Source organism: Lissotriton helveticus, chromosome 6 (assembly GCF_964261635.1).
Source record: "Lissotriton helveticus chromosome 6, aLisHel1.1, whole genome shotgun sequence".
Taxonomy (NCBI): domain Eukaryota; kingdom Metazoa; phylum Chordata; class Amphibia; order Caudata; family Salamandridae; genus Lissotriton; species Lissotriton helveticus.
In genome coordinates this window covers 822,310,258-822,332,730 of record NC_136067.1, presented here as the reverse complement: position 1 = coordinate 822,332,730, position 22,473 = coordinate 822,310,258, and positions in this window count along the sequence as shown.

The following is a 22,473-nucleotide window of genomic DNA, read 5'->3' as shown; positions in this document are numbered from 1 at the left end:
CCAGAAGTACTACTTTCTTCTCCAAATAGACTTGAATTCCCTGGCCATCAACTGTTGTTTCAGAAGAAGCTTGGTCCATGGGATTGTGAGAAAATAAGGCTCCAGAGGAGGGAAGACTCTATGGAATATCCGTAGTGGATTACGTTAAGAACCTATTTGAAGGGTACAATCTCTTTTCATTTGTTTAAACAAGGGTTATTCTTTCTACCACCATAGGAGATTGATTGTCATTGTTTCTGATGCTCTTGAGACTGCACCTGTGGTCGAGATTGTCTTACTGCCGCAGCTCTATACCACAATCCGGCCTCAAAAGAGATGTCTGTCCTGAGAACCCTGTGGTGCCCTTTTGTGAATAAACGACATCTCGGGAGGAAATAGCTTAAATGGTTAAATAATTTTCTTCTCCTCTGTTGCATTTTTCACCAATCATCCAATTGAGTGGAAAACAGTTTTTCCCTATAAAATGTTAGTGGAGATTCAGAGATCACTGGGGTTGTTCGGGCTTCCACAATTTCCCCCATAGTTAAACGTCTTGCACAAATAGATGCACCTATTGCCATTGATGAAGCCCAAAGGGAGTGGAAAAAAATGTCCAAGAAGAACTGAGCTAACAACTCCATGTTCTCTCAAATATCCGTAGGATCTTTCTAATCGTGGAAGAAATCATATAGTAATTGGACATCTTGTAAAATAGTTTGAGTGTTATCTGCTGCGTAGGTGCATGCTCTCACGAAACATTGGAGGCCAACCTTCTAATAGCCCCTTCTTTTAATTTGTGGGGTCTGGAAGGGATGCTTTATTTAATGCCAAGGAAGATGAAAATGCCATACTGGCCAAAAAAGGTGTTCACTTTTGGTATTTGAGGCTATTTCTCCCCATAGTTCTCCAAAGCATATATTTTAAATAGGAAACAAGAAAATCCTGACTTGTCTATATCTTTCCACTCTTTGGAAAAATATCATCAGTGACTTCATGAACTGGCAAACCATCAGATGGAGAAGCATTTTATTGTGAAAATAAATCCCAAGTAGGAAGTCCTATAGGCTGAAAATCCAACATTTCTCTAATATGTTCAAAGAACGTCTTTAAATTGAGAACCATGAATATATATTTCCCTTTACTGAGTTCACACTCATCATCCTCCTCATGAAGAGATTACTGTGTTTTCAGGGCAGGTTGAGACAATGCAGACTTCATATCATCATCAATTAAGGATTGCAGCTGTGCACAGGAAACAGACAGCATCTTATTCTCCTCCAGAGCAGCAATGGATGTACTGGCAGTAGACTCCATGACAAGTATTAAGTTGTGCTACAGGCAGCAACTTCCTGTTTAATTAGGCTGCTTAGCAATGCAAAGTCTTGTTTAAATGAGACTTGCAAGAATAAACAACCCGTGCGTACCTCCAGCTATGCGTGCGGGCTGGAAGCGGCATCGTCCTAATAGTGAAACACAGCTCCCTGGCTCAGTTCTTGGCTCAGTGGTCTTGTGTAACATTCCCCCACCCCAGCTAAAGCAACTACCCAGATGCAACAAAAAACACCAATGCACTTTCAACATGACCTCTTAAGCAGGACAGGTTAAGTGTCTTATTTGTGATAGTGATTATCAAACAGTGAGCGACCCAAATTGACCCTTGAGGGCTTGGGTAATATAGTAGAGGGGTAAAGAGTGCCTTCAAGGGATTTAATTTGAATGGATTAACAATTATAATTAGTTGAGCAAGGAGAGGTCAATCAACCTAAAGTGTAACCAATACATCCAAGTTAATACATCAAAATTGAATGAATCAAAACCATGAGGTCACATATAACAAGTACACAACATATAGACAACAAAACACGAAGGTGTATATTAAAAAGTAAATTTTATCAAAAGTTTCTTTAAAAATGATTCAACAAAGCAGAAAGTAGGAGATGCAGGTACACAGGAATACAGTCAAATTAATATGTGTCACAGCAAAACCTAAAAACCATCTATCCCAGATCAAAATGAACTAAACATTGCATGGATAAGATGATGGTGTCGACGTTTCGGTCTCTTAGAGCACAGTTTCCGAGACCATCCTCAGGACTGATGTCACTTATATACTGCTTAGAAATATGGTGTAATCTGAAACATAAATGTTTACAGTTACACATCCATCAGAATCTATGAGAAATCATACACCTACGTAACAAACTACATATACAACCGAGTGACTGACCTTGCTACTACAAACATAATACTCATATATACACTAAACATGGCTAACAACATATGCATACAAATTTTGACAATTATTTGTTCAATGAACCTTAATTCAGGCGGCAATTTAAGTTGGTTAAATGCATCTTTTAGTGATGCGACTGACATAGAGCGACTTCATATTTAGTTAAGCTTATATTTAAAGAAAATCTTGGTCTTGTATGGATGGATACGATATAGATCTTTGTCAGTTGAATTTTACATAAGTTTGAGTCACATTACCCAAAATAACTTTTTCTGCTGAAAATGCCCATCGAGTTATCTTAGCATTCACAAAACATGGATGACTCAAAATGGTCTACATTATTGCAGTGCATTTATATGCATCATGCATTTACTTTAATACATCTAGATGAATGAACACGTTTGTTGTACCAACATTCCAAGAACCGGGGTTTTGTGAATGTAACGTTGGGACTTAATAGTAACAAGCATGAGTAAGGAGGTAGTGCTCAATATGTCAAAAAATAGAATTTATTTAACCCTGTCATTATTCTGAATGAGCCTAGGTCGACAATTACCTATAGGTCTTTTAAGAGCACACCAACTGTAGGTGCTCACGCGCTGCTGAGGGCGGAGGCGGGAGACAGGCTGAGTACGTGTCAGGCCACTTTTTAGTATAAACCGCTAAGGGGAAGAGTAAGAGACCAGTCAATAGAGGTCAAGTAAACATGTTTTAATTTTTAAGGCATAAAGAAAAGTGAAACGCACCTTAAGTTTAGGGAAAGTACAAAACAGGCGAAGGTAACGTGGTAGCTTCGCATCACATGTCCGGAGGGCAGGACAACATGTGTTATGGGGACCTTTTATGTACCAACTGAATTTTAAATTTTATTGAGGACACGTAGGTGAGGATTATGCTTCTCTTTCTTTACTGTCAAAATACATTAAAATACAGCAGCCAATAAAAACAATTGAAGCTTTAAACTGCATATCCCATGCAATACCAATCAGAGGGTAGCAGTCCTCATATATAATCCCCTGAAACTAATGTCCAACCTCTTTCTTTGCGAACATCTAACAACTTCAACTGTGCATGAACGAACTGTCTCTATCGTGGATACCAGGATTCAACTGCAACTTCACGCGAACAGGCGCACCCAAATATGACTTTCGACCGCGACCCTTTCAGATGGACCTCCAACTGCTCATTTCCCAAGAGAGTCTATGCTGGTTTGCTAACTGCACCTCCAGATAAGAAAAAGAATCGTAGCACCATGCCTCTCCACAGAGAAAGCTGAAACTAAAATGGTGGGTTAAACAATAAAACATCAAATATGTAACCATTATGTTAACATTATCAACAATATGGTGCAGAATACACAGTATGAATCATAAAACCAGGTGGGATAATCTCCGCCTCCTTGTCTTATTTATTTATAAAGTTTTATATAGCGCGGACATGACCCACGGGGGTATCAGAGCGCTTTGTAGTACATAATTATCACGTTATACATACAATTGCGAATCGCATATAATACAAATGAGGTAGACATTGCTGTTTGATTAAAAACGGTGGCAAGTAGGACTTAGAGAGTTAAAGGTTTAGGATGTTAATTTGTTCATGAGAAACATTTTCACTTCCTTTTTGAAGGCGGTAAAAGAAGAGATTCTGCGTAAGTCTGAGGGAATGTTGTTCCAAATCTTCGGTGCGATACCTGAGAAAGCTCTGCAACCAGTTCTCTTTTTGGGGAAGGAATGAGGTTTTAGTAGTAGTGAGCTTGCGCTTCGAGAATGTCTACAACCTCCCGACCGCTCTAGCTTTTGTGCTAAATAGATGGGGGTGTTGCTATGTAAGGCTTTATGTGTCATACAGGCGATCTTTAGTTGTATTCCCGCCTCGTATGGTAGCCAGTTCAAAGCCTTCAGGGCCGGGCTGATGTGGTTATTTCTTTTTATTCCGGAGACCAGCCTGGCCGCAGTGTTAAGCAATGCCCTGATCGGTGCTAGTTTGTATTTTGGAAGACCAAAAAGAGTGGTGCTTCCATAGTCCAGTCTTGGTAATACTAGGGCTTGGACCGCCATTTTTAGATCAGTCTGTGAGAGGAAGGGTTTAAGTTTCCTTAAGATACTTGGCTCCTTTGGTGGTATTGTAGATTTGTTCCTGCATATTTAAATGTTTGTCAAATGTAACTCCCAGGGATTTTGCGGAGTCAATGATGTGAGGCACGCAGTCAAAGGAAGTAAGATGCTTCAGCCATAAGTCTATCTTGGGTGTGTGATTGGGAGGGGAGATGAGGAGGAACTCAGTTTTTTTTCGTGTTAAGCATGAGGTGGTTGCCATTGAGCCAACTTTGGGTATTATGAAGAATGGTATTGAGGGAGAGGAAGTCATCTGGTGAGGAGATTTTCAAATATAGTTGAGTGTCGTCCGCGTATAGATGATATAAAATATTTGCAGAGCTAAGCGCATTAGCAAGGGGTTCCATGAGTAGATTAAAGAGTATAGGTGATAATGCTGATCCCTGTGGGACTCCTAGTGTGACCGTGGAAGGTTGAGAGAATGATTGCTTCAGCTTGATTCTTTGGGATCTGTTGCTTAGGAAGGAGGTAAACCATTGTAACACTAGACCGGTGAGGCCCATCCTTCGTTCAAGTAGAGACAGTAGGTTGTCGTGTTTAACCGTGTCGAAAGCGGAAGATAGGTCAAGAAGTATCAATAGGGAAGATTCGTTGTGATCCAGCATTTTTAAAATGTCATCCATTATGTGGGTGTGGGCTGATTCAGTACTGTGATCTTGACGGAAACCGGATTGGTGTTTATCTAGGAGGTTGAAGTTCTCGATGTGTTTGCACAGTTGAATTTGTACACATTTTTCAATTAACCTTGCCAGCTTGGGGATGCTGGATATAGGTCTATAGTTGTTGAGGTCTGTGGAGAGGGAGTTGGCTTTCTTTAGTATAGGTGTGACCTGCCCTATTTTCAGACAGTCCAGTATGGAACCTTGCCTAAGAGAGGCGTTGCCAATTTTTGCCCATAGTGGTAGAATAGAGGACTTTATCATTTTTAATATAGATGGGGGTAGGGGATCGGAGAAATGATTGGCAGGGTTGATTGCTAGCAGGGTGCTATAGATTCGTGTTCAGTGATTGGCGAGAAGGAGTGCCAGTTGGCATTGTTCTTTGGAACTCCGGTCAGCAGGCAGAAAAGGTCCTTGATCTGTGAGTAAATAATTTTTTCTTGGTCAGTAGATAGTTGGGGTTCTTTTTTGGATTGAATGTCATTTTCGATGGTTCTAGTCTTTTCTAGGAAGAATTTGGCCAGCTCGTCGCAGTTAGGGGTAGCCGGGTTGCTTATCTCCACTACGTTTGCAGAGCTACGTGATTGTTGTTTTACGATTTCGAATAGTTTTTTAGGGCGGTTAATGGCTTGGTTCAGCTGTGTTTTGAAGAAGTCTGCTTTAGCTTTTAAGATTTTTCAGTTGTAAGTGTTTCTCATTGCCCTGAGTTGGTCTAGATGATCAGTGGAGGGTGCTGCTTTCCATGCTCGCTCAGCTAGTCTTAATTTGTGCCGGTCCGAGTTAAGATTGAACCATGGTTTGGAGATTTTGGTGGAGACATTTTTTTCTTGAAGGGGCGCTGTGATATCCAGGATTTCAAGCATAGTGGCGTTGTAAAAGTCCGTAAGATCTAGGACGTCGGCCATGTCTGCTGATGCTGTCAGGATGGAATTACATTGGGACACCGAGGCGTTGGCATCGATATTTCGGTTATTCCTTTTCCATTGTTTTGTTTTTGTAGGCTGTTTATGGTTTGGAGTTACCTCATTGTTGATGGAGAATAAGATACTGTAATGATCAGTCCAGTCACATGGGGAGATGGATTCTAGCGATATGATGTTTCTTTTTGCTATGATGAGGTCTAAAGTCTCCCCCTTGTTATGGGTTGGGCTGTCACAGAATTGAAACAGTTCCTGATCTGTCAGAAAGGATTTGAGACCACTTACGTCATGATCGCTGGCATTGCTCCAATAGAGATTGAAGTCTCCCAGAAAGATATGTGGCACTTGTGAGTTGGTATTGGCTATACTGACTTTCATTAGCTCATCAATGAACTTCGGATTGTCACCCGGGAGGTGGTATATTATGTGAAGTTGGCAGATGAAAATTCTTGACGTGCTAGCTAGAAATGTTGTTATTCTAGGTCAGCCGGGAGACTTTGAATTATGCTAGTTTAAACCTGCACCGTCACCAATGAAGCAACATCTACAATTGGCTTATGTTAAAAAATCTTAAATGTGGAACTAGATGACCAATCAGCCACTGCCATTTATTCCTCTAACCAAGAACTAGTGGAAAAAGCTTTAATTTACATAGCACCTCAGACCAAATGGGCCCTAAAAGTGGCCATATCAATACCCGCTTAAGTCATCAGCCATGTGACCCAACAAGCTAATGTCACAGAAGTCACCAGATGAAAAGGCTCTTGCGATAAAATTAGCAATTTTCCACCAGGGTCTCTACGAAATTCATGGGTGCAATCTTCAGGGACCCTGAGACACCTTACCACACACATTTTCTGGTTGTCAGGAAAAGCTAGATGAGACACGCAACAAAAACCTACCTTAGTGTGCTTAGTTATCTGAAAGGAGACTCCTGTACAATTAAATACTCTACCTGATATATTCAAAGCTCTCATATTGGAAACTTGCTTACAAGAAATGAGGCACAGAAGGAGAGTCAATTTCGCCGACAACTGTTTCCGTAAAATGTCCTCGTTTGCTGGCCAAGCCCTTAAAATCCGATGGCCCACATTCACATCCCACAAAATGGAATATTGCAATCGGGAGGGACGAACCAGCCTGATACCTCTAAGAAGTTTATAAATTGACGGGTGCTCACCTACAGGTCTACCATCAACATGTGGATGACTCCCGGACATAGCAGACCAAAAATGATTAACCGTCCTAAAGGCTAAACCTTGGGCAGCCAATTCGGAGAGGAAATTAGTGATCACTGGAAGACTTGCCCCAAGGGATCAGTCTCCTATTCACTACACCTGTGGACCAATCTAGGCCAGGAGGCAGCATATCGTTTGTGAGTACTGGGGGCCCAAGACGGGGGCAAGAAGAACATAGCCTGCTCCGAAACTCCGGGAACCCTCCATTGTCCCCTGAAATTCTCCACACCATGAGCAACAAGTGTTCCCGAACCACCCATGGATGTGGGAGACCTGACGGATCTGCCAGAACATCCTGGATGGTAGGATCTGGATCCGCAGAGCACAAGATTGTGCTATCACCACCAGGAAACACAATTTAGCCTTCCAAAAAGGGAGTCACCAGAATCAGTTCCGCGGTCTGATGACGCTTTTGAAACAAGACCCTCCAAATCATTAAGAAGAGTGGAAACGCATTAAGCAACTTCCCCAACCAAGATTGGAGATTGGAACTCGCGTGTCCGACCTCCAACTGTAAAACATCGGACGATGAGTATTCAGGCATGAGGCAAACAAATCCACTTCTCATGAACCCCATACATTTTTGAGGGCCCTGAAAATACAACAGGGAAGTCTCCAATGGCTGGAATCATGGATCAAACAAGAGTTCCAGTCCGCCACTGCATTCGCCTGACCTGGAATGTATTCCATTGTCACCGATATCTGATGTGGTAGGCAAGAATGCCAGAAGTCGACCCCATCCCCCCAAGTCTGTTTGTGTACCGAACCGCTGAAACATTGTCCATCTGAAGCAGGAAGCAACATTTCACCTTATGTGAATATAATATATTACTGCAAATGCCCGGTCAGTAGTTCCAGACAATTGATATGAAATTTCAACTCCTCTGGGGACCATCTGCCTCCTGTTTCTACTGGACCGCAACTCGCCCCCAGCCCCATCTGCTGGCATACGACTCTATGACCATCTCAGGAACAGAAGCAAAAATTGCATTGCCGTTTCAAGTGTCCATATGGTCCAACCACCAGGAGATTTCCATCCTAACCTCCTCTGACAACACTATGTGCGCCGAGTAAGATTTCTGGAGATGCATAAAGGACTGAGCCTTGTCCAAAGTGGAGAAGGTAGCAACGTACTTGCCCAGATCCTTCACAAACCTTTCACCAAACAAAAGGCCATTCGCTGAAGGGCCTGCTTCAGTATAAGCCAGTCTGTCCAATTTTGGATCTATTCTCATCAACAGGGACTTGCAATGTTCTGCTGATGTGGCGCAATTCGTGTTACCCAGCAGCCACAGAGCACGTTGGGACCATTCAGCAAAATGATCAATAGTAGAATTTGAATCTTTGGTTTACACTGCGAGCTTCAGAATCTTTGTACAAGGACCAGAGAGGTCTAACAATTTGTTTGGCAGCCACACCATGCCTGAACAATCACCATTTTTGGGATCCTTCCCAAATTGTTTGATAAAAGTTGCCATTTTAGAGTACAGTGCCCAGCCTTTTCTCAAGGAGATGTTTCATATCTACACCGATTATGCTGAACACTTGGCAGACAAGGGTGTTTTCAGACTCTAGTTTTTTTATTATGTCCACTACAGCAGTTATGTTTTCCTGTAAAGAATGCAGTAGAGTGTATTTTTTTCACATCACTATCAATATGCGACCAAAGATCCTCACATTTCTTGCCTTTGCCATCATCAGTCAGCAACATTTCTGTAAACGTTCGCCACATGGATAATATAGCATTCATCGCCCCTTGGACTGAGAACCATCATTTAAGTGAAACAGTTGGGATGACGCTTTCTTTGATGCCGCACAAAGCACGAAATGAGAAATATTATCATTTTAGTTCCTGTGGTTATCAAAACAGTGCACCAGAACTGACTGGAAAGTCAATTGCATTTTCATAAACTCTGAAGATTGTAAAGATGCTTGCAGCATACGATTTAACAAGTGGCAAGAATCTCTTACAGGGAAGAACTTCAGCTCAGGTATCAATTTTGACAGGTTATCATACAACGTTTTCATATACGTAGCTGAATCACCTCAAATACAAACAATATCACTCCAATCTTTGTGAATTTGGAAGGAACCTTGTTGCAGAGCATTCCAAGTGACACTGCGTTCCATGTTTTCCAAAAGTCTGGTGTCATGTTTTCACCACTATCCCAGATGCTTGGTGTTAGCACTATATTCACCTATACTTGTCACTATACCTTGCTTTGAATGTTTAAAGGTTGAGCTGTTGGCAATTAACCTACTATCAATACTGATTCACTAAAAACTGGGCCTGATGTATCACGAGTTTTTACTCATTCTCTGTGAGTAAATGTGATGACACGTATTGGGAAAGATTCGCAGCCATATGATTTTGATATTTCCTGATTCTCTACAGTTTATGAAATAATTAAACAGGACCTAAACAATGCTTCTAAACACTGTATCTTTAGACCAAAGACCACAAAACAGAAAAAAGCTCAAGTAAGAAGAAACAATATTTTAGTGGCATTTCTAAACAACAAAACTCAAGCAGAATAATGTTAGCCCAGTCTTTCTTGCTGCTAGCTTGTATATCAAATTTACATTGTATTGGCCCCTTCAGGATAAAAAAACATGACTCTTTCACTCTCCTTTTTCTTTCTTTGAATGGCATTTACTTTGTGGTTGTGCGGGTGTTTTTCAGTGTCTATATGTTTTCACTGGTGAGGGCTATTTCTCTTTCAGTGGTGTTTTATCAGTTATTATAGGTTTAAACCTAAAACCGGATAGTCTAAATACTATGCTACTCAAGTGAGCTGGGATAGTGAGCCTTTGGGGAGGTGGGGCAGTCTCAAATGTACAATCATAAAGCATGTACTAGTTGAGCAAAGTTAAAGATCTCAAATGAGAAAGGACAGATCAGGTAAGAAAAAAAGGAGGAATGCAACATTATCCATTGTTTTCACCTTCATTCTCCGTTCCTCTCTCAGCTTTATACATGCCTAATATTCCAGCATCTTGAATATCTGGCAAGGAAGGAATCATTTTCTAAATTAAAAATATAGGTAGAATGAGGTGAGATACCACAGGAGGGTTTCCTGAAAGCTATCAATGAAGGGAGTGACTGTGCTACTCATAAAGCTATGTGAGTGACCCAGGCAAAGGCATATGTATAAGAGTTCCAGGAGACTTTTATGATATAGAATGTTTGTATTTATGTATGGGAGATTTTCTAGTGGGTGGCCCAAAACAGATTGTTTACTCTCCTAGTCAGTCCAAGACCCCGCATATCATTTTGCAGTCCAATTTACTCTGCAGATATATTACAGCTGTTCACTGTCTGCCAACCATGGCCTTTCACAGCTTTCACACAGCAGAAACTGATAGATCTGTGCATCTGTCTGAGTACCTTAATGAACTTTGTTTGCAGTGATGTTGTGTGTTTATCTCAAATTAACTAACTAAAGGACCCACACAATAGTACCTTTGAAGAAAGCCACACAATTAGTACTGTGCTAATGGAGACATAAGAGGGAATTGTTGTGGCTTGGTATGTTGAAATGTAGCTGGGTGTGGTAGTAACTTGTTGTAGGTTCCCTGAGGGTGGGGGAAAGGAAATGGGGGAAAGGAAATGGAAATCAGGAGTGAGTGATAGTGCTGTTAGGGTTTTATTTAGTCTTATAAGTCCAGCTTCTAAATTGCTGTTTCTCTGGGAATTTGAGATGGGCTGCTCTGTATAGTGGGAAGCTGTCTGGCGGGCGTCTTCTCCTCAACATTTGTTTTCATCCTTTTTTCAGGCATCGAGGGATCTGGCCCAGATTCCCTTGGAGAGAACAAAAAGTGAGGCACAGGTAAATACTCTGTACGAAGTGGAAACCTTAACTATCTCTGCTGTCTTCCTACTTCTCTTAATCTGCCATTCTGTTTTCCCTTTTTTCCTAGGTATTGGTAATTACTTTTTGGATGTCGTTTGGTTTGCTGATGCCTCTTTTCCTTATTCTTTCCTGTTTCTTGTCACCTGTAATCACTCCTTCTTGGGTTCTGTGACCTTTCAGTATCTGACCAGTTTCTCTGAATCTTCTGTGAATTATTTTACCTGAGACTTAGTCTTCTTGTTCTGGAGGTTTTGACAATCTCTGAAGATTAGTGGGGGAAAGCAGAAGAAAAGAGAGAAGAAAAAAAAATGTGGTACTTAGGGGTAGAATTTAAACTTGATGTACTGCAGGGATGATTCTTGTTGTCATCTTTTTTCAAAACCGTTTTTATTAAGAGTTCCATCAAGGTTCAGGACAGCCCTCCACAGTCAGGAGGAAACTGCCAACAACACAGACAGATAAGGGCATGGCAATGAACTCAGAGTTATACGAAAAGCACACCCCAATTCCCTCCCGACCCACCCCACCCCAACAACACCCCCCCAACGCCCCCCCATCTACCCACCCCTTATCCCACCCTAACCCAGTGCACGTGATCACAGGTCAGCAACATGAGACGGAAATCAAAGTCAGAGTCGGCTAACAGCCTAGGGCCCGGGATCCACATCAAGGGCCAGTACATCATCCATATCAGCTGGAGGATCGAGGTCCAGACCCCTGTAGTCAGCCCACCGCTTCCAGATCTTGTAGTGTTTCCGGGGGCAACCCCTGGCCTCAAATACCGGTAATTCTAGACCCATTAAAATGTCCAATCCCGCCTTCCACGCACTCAAGGGGGGGGCACGTTCGCTCTTCCATGCTTGGGCCAGATCACGTTTGGCCACCACCAGCCCCAACAGTAGCAGGTGTCGTTTGTAGGTATTGCCCCCAACATTTTCCAGAATATGGAGGAGACCCAGCCTAGGGGTACGGGGAACGTCCCACCCCAACACCTCTGACAGGCAGTCCCACACCCCGGCCCAGAATCGGGTCAACCTCTCACAGGACCATACTGTATGGAAAAGCGTCCCCCTCTCAGCACCACACCTCAGACATTCAGGGGTAGCTATGAGGCCCGCGCGCCACAGCCGCTCCCTAGTATAATAGGCCCTATGAAGGTACTTGAATTGAATAAACCTAAGACGGACGGCTATAGCTGCACCGCGGGGGGATTCGAGGGCCTCACGCCAATCATCGTCATCCATGGGGCCAACATCATGCTCCCAGGAGGCCTTCAGTGTCGAAAGGGAGGGGGAACAGTGTATGACCAGGGAGCAGTATATCTGAGAGACCTTCTTGTCGCCCAGGTCGCCCATAAACAGTTTGGCCTCAATAGGACTAAAGTCGGGGAGCTGCTCCAACCCCACCAGGCTGGGGCCAAGGGCATGGCGGAACTGAAGGTAGCGAAAGAATTGGGACCTAGACAGATCATATTCGGAGCTAAGCTCCTGAAAGGACTTAAGGGTAGTACCGTTGAGAACATTACCAAGAGACGAGATCCCGATCGCGTCCCAGTTGCCAAACCCGGACAAGGAGGCCAGCGCCGGTAGCAGGCCGTTATGCCACAGCGGCGTCTCGGCCGTCAGCCTGCCCCACCACCCCATACGGTGCAGAGCCTGCCGCCAGATCGCGAAGACCACCTGGGTGACCCTTGGCAAAACCCTCCTCAGCCGGGCCGAGTACAGCAGGGTGTGAAGTGTGGCACCTCCCATCAATGAGTGTTCCAGCGCATAGGCCGGATCGCTACGGTCCCCATACCACCACTCGTTGAGCACTAGGAGATGGGAGGCCTGGTAGTACGATAGCAGATCCGAGGATGCCAGGCCGCCACAGTAGACAGAGAGGAAGCAGGTGCGCAGCGCCACCCTAGAAGCACCCCCAGCCCACAGAAATCTGCCCAGCACTGAGTTGACACCACGGAACCATTGCGGGTCGATTTTATAAGGGTGATTCTGCAGTTGGTAGAGGAGCCTAGGCAGGGCCACCATTTTAAATATGGCCGACCGGCCATAGATATTAAGGGGCATACGCGTCCAGGTCTTAATATCAACTTGGACCCTGTCCCACACCGGCTGGATGTTTCGATCCCACGCCACGGTAACCGAGGCCGAGAGGAAAACGCCCAGGTACTTCATGCCATCAACCGCCATCCGAAGGGACGCAGCCCACTGGTAGCTCACCGCGGGCCCCCCCAGCACCCACAGGGTTGACTTGCGAGGGTTAAGAAAGAGCCCCGACGCCTGACCGAACTCCCGCATTATCTCAAGAACACGAGGCCCTGTACGGTGTAGATCAGTCATAAAGAAAAGCACGTCATCCGCATATAGGGCAATGCGGTCTGAGTGGCCCGACCCCCACACGAAACCCCGATAGAGCGCGTCCCGGCGCACTCGGGCTGCCATAGGCTCCATAGCCAGCGCGAAGAGGTACGGGGAGAGGGGGCACCCCTGACGAGTGCCCCTGGCCACAGGAAATCGCGCAGAAATCGCCCCAGACACGCGCACCGAAGCGGTAATATTAGTATATAGCAGTGTCACATACGAAATGAATACAGGACCCAAGTTCAGCAGTGGCAGAAGGGCAAGGAGGTAAGTCCAGCTGACCGAGTCAAATGCACTATCGATGTCGGCCAACAACAGCGCCGCTCGGTCCCCAGTCGTCCCGATCGCATCAATCGCTGCCTGCACCCGCCGAATGTTGTGTCGCGTCGCCCGGTGCGGCATAAATCCCGCTTGGTCCGGGTGGACAAGGGCCGAGATGTGGGGAAGCAGGCGATTCGCAAGCGCCTTGGCCAGGAGTTTGGCTTCAATGTTGATAAGGGAGATGGGGCGGTACGACTCGTGGCGCTCAGGGGGTCTGCCCGGCTTTTGAAACACCACAATTTCGGCGTGACGCCAGTCTGGGGGGAGGCTACCCCGCTCCCGAGCTAGTTCCAAGGCCCGCCTGTAATGCGGCCCAAGCTGCAGGTGGAACGCCCGGTAGAATTCGCTGGGGAACCCGTTGGGCCCAGGCGCTTTACCCGCATTAAGTTGACCCAGGGCGTCGCCCAGTTCTTCAGCTGTCAGAGGGAGATCCAGGGCGTCGCGGACCTCATCAGGTACCGCTTGTGGGCGGACCGCTGTGAGGTAAGCTTCAACGGATTCGGGGGAGAGGCTCTCACGAGAGGCATATTGATGTTCGTAGTAGCGCGCAAAGCTCGCTGCAAGGACCGATGGGTCCGTAATTACTACCCCTGCATCGTCGACTAACCCCGGTAGGGTGATCGGCTGGAAGGTCTGCTGACACAACCGGTGGAGCATGGTGCCTGACTTGTCGCCCCATTGGTACACTCTACTACGTGTAGCCAGCCACGCCTGGCGGGCCTCATCCAGCAAGACCGAGGAGTAAGACTGTTGCGCTTGTAAAAGCAGCCGCAGCGTCACATCATCGGCCGCCTCCCTGTGTCGTGCCTCCCGTCTTTCCACGCGTTCCGCAGCTGTGGCTACACTTTCTAGTCGGGTCCGGCGAGCAGAAGCGCACCAGGCAATATCTACAGACCTCAGGGCAGGTTTCATGGCCTCCCATACCGTCACCGCATCAACCCCCTCGGTTAGATTATCCTGCCAATAATGGGCAATTGCACTGCGCAGATGCCGGGTGTAGCCCGGTTGCTGCAGGTGCCATGTAGACATCCGCCACCTGAACGGTTGGCGCGCCTTACAAAGGTCAATCTGAACCGCCACAGGGGAGTGGTCGGACAGACCGCGAGGCCGGATCGCCGCCCCCTTTACCCTGTCTAGGAAGGCCCCCGGTACAAACACACAGTCTAAGCGCGAGAGGGAGCCATGCACAGCAGACACATATGTATATTCTCGTCGCCCTGCATGAAGATGCCTCCACACGTCCACCCATCCAAGACCATCAATCATCGCACACAGCTTCGTGGGAGAGGCCACAGGCGCGACCCCATGCCCCCTCATCCTGTCTAAGGTCATATCCAACACATCGTTCCAATCACCACCAATCACAGCCAGGGAATGGGGAAGCTCGGCCCACAAGGCAAATAGTCGCTCCGCAAGGGCCCACTGCAGTGGGGGGGGGGGCATACACACTACCAAAGATTACAGGTTCCACACCAATCTTCCCCTGCACAAACACAAACCGGCCCTGAGGATCGAGCCATTGACGCTCATGAGTATAGGCCAATCGTTTGTGGACCAGGATTGCCACCCCCCCCGAACCCCTAGTAAATCCGGCATGAAACACCTGGTGGAAGCCAAACCTCTGCAGGCTCAGAGCCTTAGTACCCAGCATGTGTGTTTCCTGGAGAAGGAGCACATCAGCCGAGTCCCTTTTCGCCCAACGGAGCACAGCCCCCCGTTTGATCTTGTCCAGTAGCCCCCGGACATTCCAGCTCAATATACGCATAAGAGTACCAGACGGCACAAGTCGTGGAGCATCAGCCATTGTCACGATGGGTCAGTCCCTGCAATCCCCGCAGCCCAACCCAGACTCCCAGCCCTCCAGCTGCCAACATCATTCGAAACACGTGCACCCCTAAGAACACATCCCCAACCCCCGCCACCCCGCTAACCCCAACCCCACCCATCAGCAACCAAACACCCCAAGTCCCCCCTCCCCCACCCCTATACCTCAATGAACAATGAAGTATCTGTCGCGGCATACGGTACTTCAGACCCACAACACAGCATCTAAAGCCAGTCATACCAACGGATCCCAACTAGGCCCCCCTAAAACCTAAAACCAACTAGGCACACTCCTAGAACCACCCCCCAACACCACCCGGAGGAGGCGGCCCATAACGAGCACCCCGAACCCACTCTACAATACAGCAACATCAGAAGTAAGGCACCACGAACAAGGGAGAACCAGACCGTGAGGGCCCACACACCCGCCAGGGAAGAAGGCCATACTGCACCAGTCAATGTCCGCTCCATCGACCAGAGCTCAGCAGCCACAGGGTATGGACATCGATGAAAGGCAACCAGTTGGCAGCCCCGGCCGGCAACAATCCTGAGTCCTCGCCAGGTCAATCTGTGTCAGGTTGAGTGTCCCCCAGCAGGGGATCCCGGGACAGGGACCTCCGTCGGGAGCGGGATTTGCGATGGTGTTTCCCCTTGCCAGATGGGTTGCTCCGGTCCTGCGAGGAGCCACGCGGCGACCCGGAGTGCAGCCCCGGCTGGACGTGCGGGCGGAGCCTGACAGTCTCATCGGTCCAATTGAAAACAGCCTCCGGTGTATCAAAGAAATGGGTCTTTGAGTTGAAGATCACCCGAAGGCGCGCCGGGTAGAGCAGCGAGTACTGGATCTTTAGACCACGCAGCTTGGCCTTGGCCTCCAGAAAGGAATGTCTCCGCTGGTGAACCAGTTTGGTGTAGTCCGGGAATATCATAATCCTATGATTGTCATAGAGCAATGTGTCCTTAAGCCGCGCTTCCCGGAGAATGACATCCCTGTCGTGGAAGTTGAGGAGCCTGGCGATGATCGGGCGAGGTCGCTCCCCAGCCGGCGGCTTCTGCGTCAAGGCGCGGTGTGCGCGCTCCACCACGAAGCATCGCGACAGGGTGTTCGGGGGTAGCCAGCCCTCCAGCCACCGGGACAGGAAGACATCCATAGGCCCTTTCTCACAGTCCTCCGGAAAGCCAACAAAGCGCAGGTTGTTCCGTCGCGCCCGCCCCTCGGCATCTTCCACCCGCATCGCCAAGCCTCGTTGAGTCTGTTCCATGTCGGCAATCTTCTTTTTCAGGGCGCCAACATCTCCCTCTACTGCTGTGACCCTGGTCTCCGTTTCGGTAATGCGGGCGACAGCGTTGCGAAGGTCCTGGCGCAGAAGCATCACATCGGCACCCACCGCACCAATCTTTGCATCTAACATGTCACGGGACTGGGTAATGGCCGTCAACAGCGCCGCATTGTCCGGTCCAGCACCCTGGCCCCCACCAGCCGCTCCAGCACCGCCACCAGGGCCGGTGAATTTGTCGATGGGCCCAGTCTTTGTGGCGGCCGCGCCCCTGGTCATGGCGGCGGCAAAAGCAACCGGCTAGTAGCACGCACCTGCAGGGGGTCACACCGCTTGAAAGTCCGTCACTCAGGCCCCAACCGGGGCGCCCAGAGCACACCAGTCCACTCAGGATCAACCTGTCGCCGAGCCACCGGCCAGATGCAGGTACCCAGGATGCGTGGCCCCACCGGGTCCCAACGTGTGTAGGCGCCACTCCCAAGATGACCGCCTCCTCCACTCCGTGCCAGCGCGACCAGCGAGCTCCAATGAGGTCAGGATGTCCAGGGCCCGCAACAGCCTCCCCGGGCACAGCGCCCTGCTACCGCTCTTGCAACGCGGCACAGGGGGAGGGGGGCCACACTCACAGGCCGATGGCTCCCACTGCTGGCCGGCGCCCGGTCCGCACCGGGCCCCCCGGCACTCCCGGCTCGTCACAGGCACTGGCCGCCCCAGCCCGACCCACCTCGGTCCGTGGGGGCGGAGGGCGCAGCGCTCGCCGACGGCAGGGCACAGCGGTCAGCTGCAGGGAAAAGCGCCGTGTCCCCAAAGGTGGAGGGCCGCCAACAGCAACAGCGGAGGGCCCCAGGATCAGCGAGGACATTCACGAGCGGGGGCCGCCAAACTCGAGGCCCCGGCTCCGCCAAGGTCAGACAGGCCGCGGCTCCACCGAAGCCCTCCACAGGCACGGGCCCCCACCGCCGGTGATGTGGGGAGAGATAGGGCACTCCGCGATGGGCCGCCGGCAAAAGGAACGCCGTCAGGGAGCGGCGCCACAGGCCCCGGGTCGAGCCCTCCGGCCCGGGCACGCCAAAATTGAGGCCCCGGCTTGACCGATGGGCACCAGGCCGCTCGCTGCACCTACTCGCCTCTCCGCCCCAGATGATCTCCGAGCGTCGTCCCGGGCACCGGACGGCTCCCAATGTCGTCCGCCAAAGTCACCTCGGTCTTGGAGCACTCTTAGGGTTCAGGGGCCAGGATAATGCCAGGATAAGTGTTGGGCCGGCGGGAGCTCTAGCTTGCCACGTCCGCCATGATCGCCCGCTCTTGTTGTCATCTTTTTGAAGAAAAATAATCCCATTAAGTTTCCCACTTGCTGTGCTCGTTTTTACGACAAAGGGATTTGGGTGGAGATAGGCTCTCTACTCTTTCCCTGTAAAATGGATTAGGGCTTCAGTTTGTTAGTACGGTGGGCCACCCTTTTACCTGGGCACTTACCTGTGTTAGCCATGCTCCTCCAGGAGCATAGCTGGGGCCAGGGCCTCTCCGCAGGTATCCGTCCTTAGGACACTCAAGTCTCCTGCTTGTCAGTTCCGAGCCTACGCTGCACGGTATGTCCATGTTCTCGATCTGTCTCGGTCTGTCTTCAGCGTCCTGAATTCTTCCACCAAAGTTTCCTCTCCAGCTTCCTCACACTGTGTCTCTGGCCACACCTCCTCCTTTTGTAGTCCCTCTTCTGTTTCCATGCCGGCTTCTTTGTTTTCTTGTATTTATTTTTGTAGTTTTATATAGCTCAGACATGGTCCGAAGGCATCAGAGCACTTTAAAACACACAGGATACAGGGTTACAGCCAGTTACAGTACTAGTGGTTAAACTCAGACGTTTACATCAGTGGATGTGTACAAGAGTTACCACCAGAGACAGTTACAACAATTGGGCAGAGGACTAAGTGCCTTATTGAGTTTGGCAGATGGGATACTCTGTCACAAACATGACGGATTTCCCGTCCGCCGCATCACAATTCCATTATATCCTATGGAACTTATGATACAGTGGACAGGATATCCCTCACATTTGTGATGGAGTATCCCATCTGTCAAACTCTTCAGGCCCATACACAGTTACACGCAGTCCGATCAAGGTGCAGTAGAAAAAGTACTGAGGTCTGGTCGAGGGTGAATTAACCAAGATATCTATCAAATAGGAGGAGCTTGAGGTCTTTTTTTAAGGTTGCTAAACAGGTGCTTATACGGAGTGAGGGAGGCAGAGAGTTCCAGATCGTAGTGGCGCTACCAGAGAAAGACTGGTTCATATATCGTTCTTGACTGAAGGTAGGGGTGTTCCAGGAGTAGGCATAGGACTTTTCGGGAACCCCTATTTGCTCTGGAGATTTTCAGTTTCTCGTTTAGATAGGGAGATGAGGAAGACTGCAGGAATCTGTGGGTAATGCAAGCAATTTTGAAATGGGCCTAAGCTTCAGGGAGGAGCCATTGGAGGGTTAGCAGGGCAGGGGAAATATGGTCAAATTTCTCAAAACTTAAGAGAAGCATGCTGCGGCATGTGGTGTTACTCCCAGTAGGCCTAGGTGAACTTTGGGAAGGCCTGAGAGAAGGGCAATTCTATAGTCTAGTCTAGAGGGAACAAGAGTTTGCACTTTTGTTTTGAGGTCTTGGTCTGGAATCAATTGTCTGATGCCCCAAAGCTGCCTACGTTGGTGTCATGCACTGTTGGCCATGGGTGCTATGTGGCTGTGAAGATTGAGACAATTATCAAGGGTGATGCCGAGTGATCTGGCATTCATGACAATGGGGACACTGGAGTTTTTGCTTTCGGAGGTGAGATCAAAAGAAATTGTGTTTTTGTTGGGTTAAGTTTTAAATGGAGGTTGATATCCAGTTTTAAATGTGTATTTAAAAGCAGGGCAACATTCTCTAGGGATTAAATTGTCAACTATATTTGGGTATCGTCAGCATAGATTTTGAAGAGTATCCCAGAGTTTCTGGGAATCACACATAGCGGTACTAGGTAGAGTTTAAGGAGGGATGGGGAGAGGATAGAACGTTGAGGGACCCATTGGTGAACGCTGACTGGGCTAGAGAGCCCATTTTCACAATTTAGGAACGGTTGGATAGGTAAGAGGAGAACCAGTTGAGGACAGTACCTCCACATCCCATGTGTAGTTCAAGAATACGAAGGAGGTCAAGATGGTTGACAGTGTTGAATGCGTCAGAAAAGTCCAGGAGGACCAGGAGGCAGGAATTGCTGGAGTCGAGGATTTTCAGGAAGTCATCGACTATTAGGTGGATTGCAGTTTCTGTGCTCTTACCCTGGCGGAAGGGTCCCCATCAGGCAGATTTAAAGGGTATTCACACAAATTTATCAAGTAAGAGAGTTCTCACAAAGGAATGCTACCAGGTGAGGGGACAAGTACTTGTATGGAAGTGTTTATCATCCATTGAAATAATTCATCATTAACATTAGATGGGGTTCTGGAAGTGGAATGCGCTGACCGAGTTTGTTTCCTTTAAGTCTGGGTGAGACTTTCCCAGAACACTCTGGTGTCGATAACCATTGAATACCATCAAACCTTATTTGACTTCAATCCGGACATAAGCCTTATTAGATTGACAGACTCAGCCCTGTCTGTGGATATCGTAATGCAGTCCCTTGATTCTTATATGCACTGCCTATAGGATTTCCCATGAAAAAGTGATTGATACAGGTTTGGTTGTGGGACTTTTTTCCCCAATCCTTTGGTGCCTCCTGTATATATAGTATTCTGTTCTGATGATGACCCTGTTCTAAATACCTGATCTTAGGGGTTGAAACATCGACATTAACATATGTGGACTGGTTTTAAAATGTGATTGTGGTTTTCAACACTCATATTATGAGTGCTGGTTATAACATCATAATGTCCCAATCAGTCACATGTACATATTCTTGTATATAGCACAAGCACAAGCACTGAATCGATTCGGGAGTGTCTTGACGCCGGCGGGACAGCAGCATTGGTCATGCTTGATCTCTCTGCGGCGTTCGACACGGTGCCTCATGCCATGCTCCTTGATCGCCTTTCGGAGATAGGAATTTCGGGGTTGGCTTTACAATGGATCTACTCTTTCTTGGAGGGAAGATCGCAACAGGTTTGGCTTCCTCCATGTGCCTCTGTGCCCATGAGGGTCTCCACGGGGGTGCCACAGGGGTCATCACTTAGCCCACTGTTATTTAACATCTACGTGACTCCACTGATTTTTGTGGCGGAGACTCTTGGGGCTAAGGTGATGGCCTACGCTGACGACACTCAGCTGCTATTCACCTGGAGCAAGGAGGAGGACTCGGTCAAGAGACCCCATCAGTGTTTGTCATCGGTCTTCCACTGGCTGGCCAATGCGCAGCTCAAGTGTAATGAGGGAAAGTCTGAAGTCCTGCTGTTTGTCTCTTTTGCTCCAGACTTCAGAGAGAGATTTTGGCCGCCCGGTTTTCCCTGTCCACCTGAGAATAAGGGTGCGGCCAAGAACCTTGGCGTTTGGTTTGATGAGAACCTGAATTTCGGAACACATGTAAAAAAACTGGCCGGCACCTGCTTTGGGGTGCTGAAAAGTTTGAGAAAGTTTCTGCCCTTCCTGCCGAATGCAGCTAGAGAGACGGTCGTTTGTGCATTGATTCTTTCTCGCTTGGATTATGCCAACGCCCTCTTTGTCGGCAGCCGAGGCTATCTTGTGAAGAAATTGCAGGTGGTCCAAAACTCCGCCGCTAGACTTCTAGGAGGGCTGTCTTCCAGGCACAGTGCCCAGGTTCTTCTACGGACATTGCATTGGCTTCCGGTTGAAACTCGCCTGAAATTTAAAATGCTCTCTATCGTGCAACGGGCCCTCTACGGTCTTGGTCCCAGGTATTTGCAGAAGAGACTCGCCTTTTACACCCTAGTGAGACAGCTGCGTTCTTCTTCTCTGCTGCTAATGCAGACGCCGAAGTTTAAGCGCCAGCGATTGGGCGGGAATTAATTTGTCCGTAAGGCTTGTCTGGCCTGGAACGAGCTGCTCTTGGCCCTGAGAGCCACTTCTGACCCTTTTCTGTTCAGGAAAGCCCTAAAAACATTTCTGTTTTAATTTGGTATCTGAGCTTCTCCTGCCTCTTTTTGCTGTTAGCGCCGGGACACTTCCGAGTAGCTGTGCGCTGAATAAATTAAAAAAACATAACATAACACACTCTTTATTCACTTTATTTCACTTTCAAAGCACTATCACTTGCTAGGAGCACCTTGCTCTTTGAGAAATGTAAATACTGTGTTATACTGTTGAGATCCGTTTTTGCATTATGTGAACGGGATTTGATCAAATAAATGCACTAAATGCATAACTAAAACTAACTCTCATTAGAAGTTTTTATAATATACTATTGGTGTGGACGTCAAAGGCTACACTTCCCCAAAGGGACCACTTTTTTATAGTAATTGTCCTTGGGTTACTGGTTTGTCCCTTTGTTTTGGGAACACTGCAGTTCACCAGCCAGAACTTCACAGTCGTGGCCGCCAGATTTTGCAAGGATGTGTGGTCAGGACTGCACTCCGGATGGGTCCACTCGCTACATACAGCCCGTCCTGCCCGTCCTGGTTGTCATTGTTGCAGCCTGATAGGGTGATGTGTAGTTGGGCTCAGTAATAACTTCACGCACACACAGCAATCTGACGCCTAACTCTAGCCCTGAAACTG